Below are 14,687 nucleotides of genomic sequence, written 5' to 3' on the forward strand. Positions count from 1 at the left end.
TGCCCCCTCTCTTTATTTTTCTCATGAAAAGGAGCTCACATTACATCCTGTTCAGGATTGCATCTACGCACGGCATGTTCTGTAACATGTGCTTTCAAATGTTGTTCCACATGACTTCTACTGAAAATCAACACCCAAGAATATATAAATAGGAGCAAAAGATAGTAAACAACTTTCTAATTATACTGAGTTTATAGGAAGACATGCTCAAGGTGGAATTTTCCCCCCCCCCTTCCACCTCCTTGTACTATTTGTAATGTGGTGCACAGGAAGATAAAAGTAAAAGAGCCGAGAAAGGCCCCTCCCGGTCTTCCCGACAGATTGCAAAGTATTCCAGCCTACCAGACCTCAGGCAGTTAGAAAAAATACTCTGTTTATTTATTTAAAACATCTGACTTCCATCAGATGCAGTATATATGTGACAGAGGGCAACACTAGGAGCTAACTCTGGACTAGTAGAGGTAACAGAAAGAAAAAAAACCAGTTCACTACAGAGAAGAAAATAGGAATTACAGCTATGACTACAGTTAGGGAAGGAGTTGGGAAGAAGTCTGAAAGCCGTCCTCGTGTGTTCTTCTTGTGTGTACAATCATGAAGCTCTACCTTACGTATCGTGGTTTTCAAACTGCACTTCAATCATAGAAGTAAGGTGTGCGTTGTATTTTTATTTTGCAGTGAACAGGACTAATAATATTACCACAATCCCCAAAAATGAAAAGACATTACCTACACCAAATAATGATGCAATTTTGATAATCAAGAGGTGAAATCATTTTCAACTTAATACACAAAGCAGCAGCATGAGAAAGTTTTCTTCTACTTTTCTTAAACTATTTATTTATTTATTTATTTATTTATTTATTTATTTATTTATTTATTTACAGTGTATCTCAAATTTCTGAACCACCCATTATAGTTTTCATTCATGGCCTAATTTTTGTTTGCATCTCCTTTGCTACATTATATGGAGTTCACAAGACAATTTTATAAAGTTTACTCTTGAATACAATAGCCTCTTCTACTGTATAATTTCACATACTGAAATATATTGTTAAAACTGTTACCCATTAAGATACAGAAGATAATGTCTTTAAAATCAGCTATTGCCTTTTTTCCCCCAGAGATTAACCTGTCAGTGTTGAAATGTGGTGAAAATTAAGGAAGATTAGATCTCTCATTCTAAAATATAATGGACGTAAATATAATTTAAATGGTATTATTTGCAAAAATAGATGGGAGTACAGATTAGAGGTAAGGACATTCTCACCATGACTGGTTTGGGTTTTATAAATTATGAAGAATAAATAAGGGTTTGGGGGTTTTTAAAGAAAAAAATCACTTTAATACTGCAAAAGTGCACTCCTGCAAACTAAAGCTCTCTGATAAATCCACAAATTGCATGTATAATATGCTTATTTACGTATTATTGTAATAGTTTTTTAAAAAGAGTTTTAGAGAAGGATAATACCATGCTGTTCAGCATTATACTTGTTTCCACTGATTTTTATTTTATTCTAGTCATAATCTTTTGTTTCAAAATAAACAACTTTGGTTAATAATCCAAATTGCATCCAAAGTTTTCCTTTCATCAACAAACAGGCACCACTGTTGGATCAATTCTCTTGCCGCTGAAAACTCCTGCATTCTGCAAAATCCTTTGGATTAGGGGACCTTCCAAAGCAGAGATGGGGTGCAGAGGAGATGTAACAGAGGAAAGAGGAAGAGGAATTTTTGTGTCAGCTGAAGACAGTCCATGTTATAATGGAAATAGCCTTCTACCATTTCATCCCCTTCCAGTTTGTTTCATCACTACTTTTAACCAATTGGCTTCTTACAAGGAAAAAAGAAATCCTGAAATGAAGCTTTCCCATCTTGGTGCTCTCAGAGCTTGGCTGTTTGCCTGCAGATATTTCATAACCGGACTAGGTAACATTGTCAGGCACTAAACACCAGGCAGTCAGAGAGCGCCAAGTTATATAGGTAATGAAACATCTGCAAGGAAACAACCAAGCTCAGAGAGCATCAGGGACTCCACAGTTCACCTCTGAGCTACGTATGTACATTATTTTCTGTTGGAGACTACCTGTTCAGTTACAGCTGTTCATGGAAGAAAATGTATGATAAATGCTAAATTGGAAGCTTCTGATTAGTAACTATAAAATGAATATAGAGGACAAAAGCCATATATAGAGTAGATTTTTTTTTAAATCTTGTGCATGTTTAGTTTTTCTCACATCGGGGCACTTTGAAAATCATTCCTGAAATAGTTTTCATGACCCTAAAACTAATTCTTTCACCAGTTTCTTCCCAATAATGGTTTAAAAAGACAACAGGCAACATAGAAGCATATTTGTTGGCCCCTTTGGAATGGATTCTCCATTTAGTTGAGGGAAACCTTTGAATATTCATAATCACAATGTGAAGTGAATTTCAGTAAGCACAGCTTTTCATAGAAAACTGAGACAAAATCCTCAACTAAATGGAGAATCCGTTAAATGTAGAAGACTAAGCCTAATTTGCATTTTATTTCTTCTAAATATCTGTTATTTTTGTAATCAAATCAAATTAGCAGTGATGAGAATGATAAATACACTGGCCTTAAGGCTGTGAATATATTGTGTTGTAGTTTCCTGTCTTTGGATCAATGTTTTAAAAGTGCAGTTGAGCATACATAGCGTCAGAATTCTTCGCCTTGGTGGCAAAATTCCAAATTCCATATTCCATATTAGATCTTGGTGTTCTTTACAATGTTAGAATGATTAAAACACAATGGAAGCAGCAGGCCAGTTCATGCCAACCATATTGCTAGTAGCCAGGTGGTCTGCCATTGATTTCCAATGCTATCCCCTCAAACCTTTCTCTAGGTTTGTGGAGTTCAGGGGTCTGGGACAAGCCAATCATTGATGACAGGGTAACAGCTGTGTGAGGAAAAGGAGTGGAGGATATTTGTTTCTTTAAACAGGTTGCTCTCATTTTTTATTATTTTTTCTACACTGCCACTGTTTCTGTCCCCAAACTCTCTAAAGCAGTCTGAAGTTTATCTCCAGTGATCTTCAGTTTTGCTGAGAATGAGTAAAACAAAAAAATCACTCTACCACAATGAGCTGACATGGGTTTTGCAACAAGATAAAACTTCATTTTATCCCACACTATTCAAAAGGGGAAATCTCTTTCCCCCACACATACACAGTGTATGTCCTTAATGCAAATGACATCTACGGTATTTCTTTAGCTCACTGGTTATTCCTGTAGAGAAAAAGTGAAAAAGCCATCAAGATATCTTTCTCCTGAAAGATGTGTTGATGGAGCTGCAGCCAAAGAGCTGGCAAAGAGCTGATCCTGGAACAGCATGAATGCTGCATGTCTACACGTTTAGACTATGAAAGACTGTCATAGAAAGATAACGATCTTATGTTATATGTTCAACAAGAAACTCAACGAAATCAGTGTTGATAGTTTACAATGCAGCCAGCATGAATCAGCCTAGTGCTCCCCAGTAGCCATGCCTGTTGAATAATATTATGAATGAATGATTATTATTATTAAATTTTAGTAAATATTAATAGGATGTGAACAGAGACTTAGATTACAATATAACATGTTCTTACATCAAAATGACAATACTCCTTACAGGGCTGATAATGAAATGAGTCAATCCTTCCTGTGTCTATAGAATAAATGGGCTTATGGCTTACAGCATTTCTTTTTTATATTTTATAAGCTCAGTTGTCATAATGCAGCAAAAATAAAATCCCATCACTTAGAGCTTTTTCAAAAGGAAATATGAGAAGTGTGAGTTAGTAATATTATATGAAGATTGCCTTTTATAAACTCTACTACACGCAATGGGTTTCCCAGTATTACCACCACCAGACAGTTTTAATTTGAAAAGAATTGTGCTCTTCTAATAGCTTTTTCTTTAAGAAGATGTAATTGTGTGTTGGATTATAATCAAAATTGCTGGGAATTCAATTTAAGTGTGGGTTGAGCTGTATCTTGGGAATAATCTAGCCACCTTTTAAAATTTATGTAATGCAACTCCAGTTTTTGCAGTAATTGTTTATTTTCTTTTTTTCCAAACAGCTTCACCCAAAATCTAGTTGTTTCTCAGAAAGTCTACATATAGAAGACTACCTTCTATATGTAGTGCTTTCAAGCAGCATGGAAATCAAAACGTGCATTTCCTATATATGTGTAATTTGACTGTAAAACCAAACTTCTTATTAAGTAAAATATCTTTCCCCCACTTTTTATCCTCAATTAGCAGCTTGCTAAAATTATGGAGGAGACATCAGCTGCTGGAGAATTTAGGAAGGTCTTACACACAAGCATTTGAACATCACTTTTGAACTTCAAATTGCATCCTGTGCCTCATATCTGATTACTACTGTTACATTTTAAGGAAACTATTACCGGTATTTGCAAGGCTCCCTGAAATTATACAGTCTAGATGGATAACTTTGAACACTAATTCACATTATAATTATCAAACTGATGAATGAATAATCCATAGAAAATTGGAATTTGGGGGCTATATATACTACCTGTAGATGTATAGTAAAGGTAAAGGTTCCCCCGCACATGTGTGCTAGTTGTTTCTGACTCTAGGGGCCGGTGCTCATCTCCGTTTCAAAGCCGAAGAGCCAGCGCTTGTCCGAGGACGTCTCCGTGGTCATGTGGCCAGCATGACTAGACGCCAAAGGCACACAGAACGCTGTTACCTTCCCACCGTAGTGGTCCCTATTTTTCTACTTGCATTTTTACGTGCTTTCGAACTGCTAGGTTGGCAGAAGCTGGGATGAGTAACAGGCGCTCACTCTGTTACGCGGCACTCGGGATTCGACCCGCCAAACTGCTGATCTTCTGATCGACAAGCTCAGCATCTTAACCCACTGAGCCACCGCATCCCTTGTAGATGTGTGTGTATATATATATATATATATGACCAAAAAAAGCCTGGTTGAAATAACAACAGAAAGTTGGTCACTGGTTTGTCTTTTTTGCCCTCTTTCTCATTCATAACTCTATAACTCTAATGAGAATTTCTTCCAATCATCCTTGCCAAGATTGCTTCCCAGTTTCCATCTCATAACACCCTGGTAGATTAAGAATAGCCAGCCAATCCTTACAGCCTGAAAGTGTATCCAGTGCCGGACCAGCTTTGAAAGTCACACCTGCCAGTAAGCATTAAGCAACACAGATACATGAACCTCACACTTCCATTACCTCCTCCTTTGAGAGAATTGTGTGACTGTGTGATTTGGTGTCCAATTGCGTATGAATGCAAGTGTGGTGGTCATATATGTATGCATATTTTGTTTGCTGTTTATGTGATGCATGTTCAGTGGCAGCCATTCTTGGAAAGGCCAAAGCTGCACTGAAGGTACATTCATCCCCCCCCAAAGATGTCTCCTCTTTAGAGCAGGGGTCCTCGACCTTGGCAATTTTAAGACTTGTGGACTTCAACTCCCAGAATTCCTCAGCCTTTACAGGTTCAGCAGAACATCAGGACCAGCTAGAGAGACACACAGGAGGCTTCCGTGGAAGGAAATGCTCACATGGCCAAGAAGGATTACATTTAGATACTCCAATCCAGCCCCATGTTTCTAAAAGTAGTTGCTGATTGGAAAGGTTTTTTTTCTTCAAATACCCATCCATTATAAAAAGCCACTTTCAAGATTCCGTTAATGTTCTTAAACTTGTGATCAAGGTTAATTTCCCAGTTCAGTGACAAAGAATATTTTGCTTTACAGCTTACTGAACTGCAGCAGCGTTTTACCACTGACTGTATTTTTAATTTCAGCATTTAACTCAGAAATGGAAGGCACTTTCGACTGAAGTGCTTTTGCCATTACATTATGGAATAATACAGACTACCAGGGCTTTTTTTTGTCATAGAATGCACCGGAACAGAGTTCCGGCACCGTTTTTCAACACATTTGTGAATGGTAACATTAATAGTATTAACTTACCTTGAACAAAATCCTATCCTTTTAGATACACTAAAAACTGAAGGTTGTTTTTTTTTCAGCTACAAAGGTAAACCTTGTAGGGTAGGCAAGGTGGGTTGTATGACGTGTGTGAGTTCCGGACCCTTTTTCTTTACAAAAAAAGCACTGCAGACTACCCATAATTTGAGTTTCAAAAACTATGTGAGACTGTTCTCTTAAAAAGCATATTGACAGTAGTGTTGATCTTTTGGAATGTCATGGTAGTTTCCATGTGGCATTCCTGTAATGCCATTTTAAGAGGACCAAACCACATCATAGGGTTTTTCTACATTTCATTTAACCACAGTCAAAACATGCCCAGGCTACATTTGTTTGTTTGTTTGTTTTGCCATGCCCCCTTAGTAATACATTTATGCCCAGCGCATGGATGAAATAGACTTATATCATCCTTTGCTGTAACAATGTTCCATTTAAGTTGTTTTTATTAATTAAATACAAAAGAAAAAGCGCACAAAATTAAAAAAGAAGCATCTGAGGCAGAGCTGCAAAATCTTGTAAGAAGTATTTTTTACAGACATAAGCGTATCAATAAATTGAGCCCATGATTTGTTTTACTCATCCAAGGTTGATCTTTATTAATCAGTTTTGTAAAACACTGAATGGTTGGAGTCATAGGTTTATATTTTTGATGTTGCACAATAAATTTTGATTGTATGCCAATTTTCTTTGTCTGAAGTCAACTCCCATTTGCTAGAGAATATGAACATCTGAAAATATAATATCTGATTTGAGTTAATACACAGAATTGGTTCTTACTAAAATAGAACAATATACAGTGTTTAAATAAAATCTCAATTTCAACATTAATTACATGTCCAACAATATATACCATATTAATTGAATAATATCTAAAACATAATTTCTTGTTGAAAAGGAAGTAATCTAAAAATGTATTGAAGTTTTAGGAACTTTTTTACTTCTTTTTTTTATTGATGAAGTAAAACATGCAAGCAAATACATATATAAAGGTAATTCCTTGATGTATCACTAGAACTGAGCTCAAGATTTCTGTTGCTAAGTGAATTTTGCCCCATTTTATAACCTTCCTTGCTACAGTTATTAAGTGAATCATTGTGTTGCTAAGTTAGTAACATGGTTGTTAAATGCATCTGGCTTCCCCATTGACTTTGCTTGTCAGAAGGTTGCAAAAGGGGATCACATGACCCCATTACTGCAACTGTCATAAATATGAACCAGTTGCCAAGCATCTGAATTTTGATCATGTGACCATGGAGATGCTGCAACAGTCGTAAGTGTGAAGAACAGTCCCTTTTTCAGTACTATTGTAACTTCAAATGGTCACTAAGTGCATGGTTTAAGTCAAGGACTACCTATAATTCCATCTATCTATCATGCCACAGGTATAGCCCAAGTACTACTATTATTATTACCATTACTATTAGTATTAATTTCCCCATTTTCTTTCAAAACCACATTCTAGGTGTCTTAGCTTGCCTTGCTGGCACAACACCGTGCAGTGTGAAAGTAGTATTCTCCCCCTTAAGCTCACAGCATCCAATGACAGCCTCAAGGGGTGTAAAATTTGATATACTGGTAGTTTATAACCCATTACGTCAGAGGTGAAATCAGAGTGGATAGAATCAGAGGACTGTGGGGCTTGGGGTCTGTTTGAGGTATGTTCCTGCCATCTCTACAGTGCTTAGCCAGCCTCATCTCAGATTCTGTAGCTGTTTGTCTAAAGAGCTGGACACCACCGTGTGAAATGAAAACTACTTGCCAGAGCTTGAAATAGGCCTAAGAGTATCAGTGAAAGTGTATAACAGTCTGAAATAGCACGATAGTAAAGTCAGAGGATCATTCTCCCTACTGCCTCCTGAACAGAGCAGACTGAAGTTGGCATTTATTTCTTGCATGACGAGAAGTATTATAAGGGCTGGCTATGATTCAGCTCCCTTCAATATTCTGCTCTCTCTCTCTCTCTCTCTCTCTCTCTCTCTCTTTTTTTTCCCCCTCCCCTCCCCAACTCAGCTTGGGTTATGCAGAAATGTGTGTAGGAGGAAGTCCATAGGAAAGAATCTAAAAATGATGGGCATAATCCTGAGCCAAACTCATCCCATGCCTTCTGCAGTTGTCATGCTTTGGTGAGTGTTTTTCACAACAGCTTGTAGTAGGCTGAGGAGAGATGGCAGAGGAGCCAAGGAGCTGATTAATCATTTTACCCCTCACCAGCTACACATGCACAATGAGGACAGCCTCATCTGCTCCTCTGCCTTAACCGATTATCAAAGCATAATATTTTAACAAAGCAAATATTGTCAGCTAAGACAAGTGGCACCTTTGTGCTGACAGGGCAGCAGATCTGGGCTGCCAAAATCCAGATACTTAATAGAGGGCAGCATTGTTTTATTACCATCTTTCTTGTCATCTAGTGGTTATCCCTATTTATGCAGTCCGCATCTGATAGCCTTAAGTAACCTAGGAAGATAGTATCAACTCTAGCATCTGTTGAGAAAAAGTCAACCGTGTGCAGACATGCACGTTAGAGAATGTGGAGCAGTCAGCTCTTCTTAGGACCTTGTGTGGTTCCTGAAGCCGATACAAACAGCTTTAATATCTCATTCTTTTTGGCTCATTCTCCATGTTGCCCTGGAAACAACTACAAAATAATCCTTGTTTTTTTTCCACAATATTTCCTCAGACTGGAAAAAATGTTGTACAAAATTCTGCTAGTCTTCTTTTTCACTCTGAAAAATAATTGCAATGTATGTGCGTTTATGAAATTGAACTGCAGAGGCGGTGAGATCTGCCTCTAAGTGGATTTGTATCGATAGTGTCTCCCCTGAAGATCATCATAATTCAATGTATGAGAATGGGTTATCTGAACAGGTCAGGCAGGCAGTCTGCTGTTTTTCCTCTCCACCCCATTTCCTGTTACAAAGCCAGGAAGCCACTGCCATTAAGCAAAAGGTACAAATAATATTCTTTAGACTAAATGAACTGGCTTAATACCAACATTAGAAGAGACCTGCACTCAGCAGTGCAGAAAGATATAAATCATTCTTGGCAGTGATGGGATTCAAATATGTGAACAACCGGTTCTCTGTGTGGATGCCACTTCTGGAAGTCCATTCTGGGCCTGGACAACAAAAAATTAGCTACTGGTTCTGCCGAAGTGTTGTGAACTGGCTGAATCTCATCACTAATTCTTGGGCATTATTTGTAACACATAGTTTTTCAACTTTTGAAGAAATTGTTGCTGCATGAGCTACATCCATAGCAAATGCAGTTGTAAAATCTTGAAAGGATAGAGTGACTTATATTCTTAAGATAATGATGCAAAGAGAGAGAATTTTTATAAAATGTTTTATAGATGGCATTTAGATCCCAAAAAATTAGCATGTATGTGTCCAAATTATCAACTTAAATGTTGGAGGTGCGGTTGTGACGATGCAACGTACTATCATATATGGTGGACTTGCAAAAAAGTTAAAGCTTTTTGGATTAAAATTTGGTGGAATATGCAGAGGATATTTAAGAAAAAGATAAGGTTTTCTCCGCAGTTATTTCTGTTGGGTATTATTACAGATTGTACTGTTATAGAAACTAAATTGATGTTGAATTTACTAACAGCAGCGAGACTTTGGGTATCGCAGTATTGGGAGAAGGAGGATCTGCCTACTATAGAAGAGTAGACTCTAAAAGTTTCAAACCTAGCAGAAATGGCAAAAGTTTCAGCATATTTGAAAGATCAATCGCAACAAAGATACATTTCGGAATGGAGAAGATGGATTGATTACATTCAGAATAATATGGGACTAAAAAGTTTCCTTTAGCATATGAATGAGTATTAGAATTTAATAAGATGCATTATTATTTAGCTATGTCTAATGGGAGTCAAAGTGCGGTAGGATTTAAAGTGTATTCATAGATAGTTAGCATATTCTAGTTCAGGTTTGTTAGAGGCAATACCCTGTATTCAGCTCTGGGAAGTCGGGGGGGGGGGCGGGGGAGGGAAGAGTAGGCTTTATGGGGAGGTGGGGGGAAGTCAGGGGGAGGGGGGAGGGGGAGGGAAGGGCGGGTTTTAGGTGGGGTCAATTTATGTTTAAAATGTACTGTAAAACTTTTCAATTAAAAAAAAAGATGATGCAAAAATTGCTATCCTTCCTCTCCGTCTGTCCTATATAGTCACAGGGCAATCCACAGGGGATCCAGTAGATTACATTAGAAGTAGCTTTTTTACCCCTTCAGTTCTCTCCTGAAAATGTTTCAAATGGGATCCTGACCCACCTCTTTTTAACTATTGCCCATTGTATGTTCACAAATTATGATGCAGTTGCATGCTTTTGCCTTAAAGCAGGGGCGTCAAACTGCTGGCCCACAGGCCGGATGTGTCATGCCGAAACCACGCCCACCCCAGCTCCGGCAATGGGGAAAAAGTCACGATACGTCACGACACATCATGTGACATGGTGAGTTTGACACCCCTGCATTAAAGAAATGTAGGAGGTGTTTGTATCTTCTTGTATTGCTCCCCCCCTCCCCCATACCAGTTGCTTCTGCTTTAGCAAGCTGGGGTGGGTCCCTGCTGGTAGGTTTCCTGATTTATATCCAGAAACACAATTCTAACCAATCTGAAACAGTATGATCTAATAATCTATGTACCACTTCATTCTGAAATATGTGAACAGTAGCAGTCCTTTGTCTTGTGGGAGAAAGAAATCAGTTTACTCATCTTGTTTCCATGGCATCTTAACATTTTAAAGCCAGTATTTTAAAAGCTGTTTCATTATTTTCAGACCTACAGTACTAAATCAAGCAATTTCCTGAATCAAATGCAACTGTATGCCTGGAGAAAGGGATTACTTTACAAATATAAATTACATATATAAGTATTTATTTGCCTATTCATTCATAGGATTCATAGAAATGAGGAGAAGTGAGAAGAAAAACTTCAACTTTCAAATAAAGGCAACGTGGTATTTAATAATTTCCTTTGGAGCAACTTTAGATGACAGGAAATCGTGGTTTTCTGATGCAAAGTATAAGCGAGAATGTACATTTCAACTGTAATTTGCAAGAGAAATAAGCACTAACCTGCTGAATTGCCCCATACCATATCTTTTTTGCATGTTACATAGAAAATTTAAATTAACAAATTAAATACAGGCTGAGTATGTAAAGGTATGCTTCATAGTCCAGAGAAAATGAGTTCTGTTAATGAAATATATTCAGAATGACTTAAGTTACATGTGAAAACTATAGGTATATCAAGTGATAAGCATAATACTTTTTTCTTTCTTATCTGAAAGCTAACACAGGAATCTTCCTAATCTTCAGTGTGTGTGTGTGTGTGTGTGTGTGTGTGTGTGTGTGTTTTCAAGCCAGGTGGAAACTTATACCAGATGAGAAAGAGAACAGAAACTAAAGCATTGGTATAGTTAGGCCTAAAATATTATATTATGACAACAAATCTCCAGATCTTAAGTTCATCTCTCTGATATGAAACATCCTTCACTAGGAGGCAGTAGTACAAAAAACACAAACTACTTTGTGCTTAGAAAACCTGCACACTACCAAAGTGAAATTATGGGCCAGACTATTATCATGAAGATGGTTCATCAACTCACATTCTCAAATGTTCATTTGGATCTTGGAGCTAAACGCCAAGAAATCCTTACATTTATTATAGTGTATCCCATGAGGAAGAATAAATGGGAAGTTGTAACTGAAGCACAATTTGAACAGCAGAAGACAAAAACATGTCATCTTCCCTATTTGGAGATTTACTCAGAAGCTTAAAGCAATGTTTGGTGGAAGGTAAATTGACCTCAGTGGACTCATCTCAGAGGAATTTGATCTTTCTGTATCATCCCAAGGTAATATGCAGGTGTGCAATGTCTGGGATGCAGTAACTAAGGTTCTGCTCTTGGGGTAGCCAGCAATACCATCTGATTGCAGCTGGCAACATGCAGGATTCTACTAAGAAATAACAATGATTTTGCAAACCTGAAAATTGCTCTATTTGGGATTAAAGTATGGCAGTAGGCTTAACAATTCCCCAGTATTGATGGATGAAATGTTTCCAAACAGCATTCCTCTTAGCTGATAATATTCATTTATAAACAGGTGTAGAAACAGACAATAGTTAACTAAATGTCATATGTGGCTTTCTAAGAATATTCTAGTCAACGAAGGAAAATGAATGGCAAGACAAAATTCCATCTCAGAAATAGCTATACTTTGGATTCAATATGGAGTCCTAGCATTTCACATTTGTTTGTTATTCTAAAAACCCTATGGCTTGGTCTTTTCTCCCAAAGCAAGAGGAAACATGCACATAAAAGTTTTTAAATGAATTGTGGATGCTTGAACTGTTGGCATTCTGAATAATATCACATTCAAGACTACACAGGATAAAGTTATTGAGGCTGTATTCCTAAATACCCCTTCATAGATTACTGCCTTGTCATGGCAAAGGGGCTTGCATAATTCAATGAAGCTATTAGCTATGCCGTGCAGGGCTACGCAAAATGGACAGGTCATAGCAGAGAGTTCTGAGAAAATGTGATCCCCTGGAGAAAGAAATGGCAACCCACTCCAGTATCTTTGCCATGAAAACCAAAAGGCAAAAAGATATGACACTGGAAGATGAGCCCGGAAGGCGTCCAATATGCTACTGGGGAAGAGCAGAGGGCTAGTGCTAGTAGCGCCAGAAAGAATGAAGCGACTGGGCCAAAGCCGAAAGGACGCTCACCTATGGATGTATCTGGTGGTGAAAGGAAAATCCGATGCTGTAAAGATTTTCTCTTCATAGGAACCTGGAATGTAAGATCCATGAACCAAGGAAAGCTTGATTCAAACAAGAGATGACAAGACTGAACATCGACATCTTAGGAATCAGAAAACTAAAATGGACAGGAATGGGTGAATTTAATTCAGATGACCATCAGGTATACTACTGCGGGCAAGAATCCCTCAGAAGAAATGGAGTAGCCTTCATAGTCAATAAAAGAGTAGGAAAAGCAATATGGGAATACAATCCTCAAAATGACAGAATGATCTCAGTTCGAATCCAAGGCAAACCATTCAATATCACAGTAGTCCAAGTCTATGCCCCAACCACCACTGCTGAAGAGAATGAAACTGACCAGTTCTATGAAGCCCTACAGCACCTTATAAAACTAACACCATGGGGATTGGAATGCTAAAGTAGGAAGCCAAAAGATAACCGGAATAACAGGCAAGTTTGGCCTTGGAGTACAAAATGAAGCAGGGTACAGGCTGATAGAATTTTGTCAAGAGAATATGATGGTCATAGCAAACACTCTTTGCCAACAACCCAAGAGATGGCTCTACACATGGACATTACCAGACGGTCAACACAGAAATCAGATTGACTATGTGCTCTGCAGCCAAAGATGGAGAAGCTCTATACAGTCAGTAAAAACAAGACCAGGAGCTGACTGTGGCTCAGACAATGAGCTTCTTGTTGCAAAATTTAGGCTTAAACTGAAGAAAGTAGGGAAAAGCACTAGGCCACTCAGGCATGAACTAAATCATATCCCTGATGAATATACAGTAGAGGTGACGAATAGATTTAAGGAATTAGATCTGATAGCTAGAGTGCCTGAAGAACTATGGATGGAGGTTCGCAACATTGTACAAGAAGTAGCAACTAAAACCATTCCAAAGAAAAAGAAATGCAAGAAAGCAAAATGGCTGTCTAAGGAAGCTTTGCAAAAAGCTGAGGATAGGAGGGAAGTGAAAGGCAAAGGAGAAAAAGAAAGATACACCCAATTGAATTTAAGAATTCCAGAGAATAGCTAGAAGAGATAAGAATGCCTTCTTAAATGAACAATGCAAAGAAATAGAAGAAAACAATAGAATAGGGAGGACTAGAGATCTCTTCAAGAAAATTGGAGAGATGAAGAGAAAATTTCATGCAAAAATGGGCATGATAAAGGACTAAAATGGCAGGGACCTAACAGAGGCAGAAGAGATTAAGAAGAGGTGGCAAAATTATACAGAAGAACTATACAAGAATGAGCTTAACGTCCCTTATAACCACGATAAGGTGGTCACTGACCTTCAGCCAGACATCCTAGAATGTGAAGTGAAGTGGGCCTTAGGAAAGCTGAGCAACAACAAAGCTAGTGGAGGTGACAGTATTCTAGCTGAGCTATTCAAAATCTTAAAAGATGATGCACTAAAAGTGCTACACTCTATTTGCCAGCAAATTTGGAAAACTCAACAGTGGCCACAGGATTGGAAAAGATCAGTTTAGATTCCAATTCCAAAGAAAAGCACTGCCAAAGAATGTTCAAAATATCGCACCATTGCACTCATTGCACATGCTAGTAAAGTTATGCTTAAAATCCTACAAGCTAGGCTCCAGCAGTATGTGGATCGAGAACTACCAGAAGTACAGGCAGGATTTCGAAGAGGCAGAGGAACTAGAGATCAAATTGCCAACATACGCTGAATCATGGAGAAAGCTAGAGAGTTCCAGAAAAACATCTACTTCTGCTTCATTGACTATGCTAAAGCCTTTGATTGTGTGGATCATAACAAATTGTGGCAAGTTCTTAAAGAGATGGGCGTACCAGACCATCTTATTTGTCTCTTGAAAAACCTATATGCAGGTCAAGAAGCAACAGTGAGAACTGGACACGGAACCACTGATTGGTTCAAAATTGGGAAAAGAGTCCGGCAAGG

The sequence above is a fragment of the Vipera ursinii genome (assembly GCF_947247035.1).
Source record: "Vipera ursinii genome assembly, chromosome: 1".
Lineage (NCBI taxonomy): Eukaryota > Metazoa > Chordata > Lepidosauria > Squamata > Viperidae > Vipera > Vipera ursinii.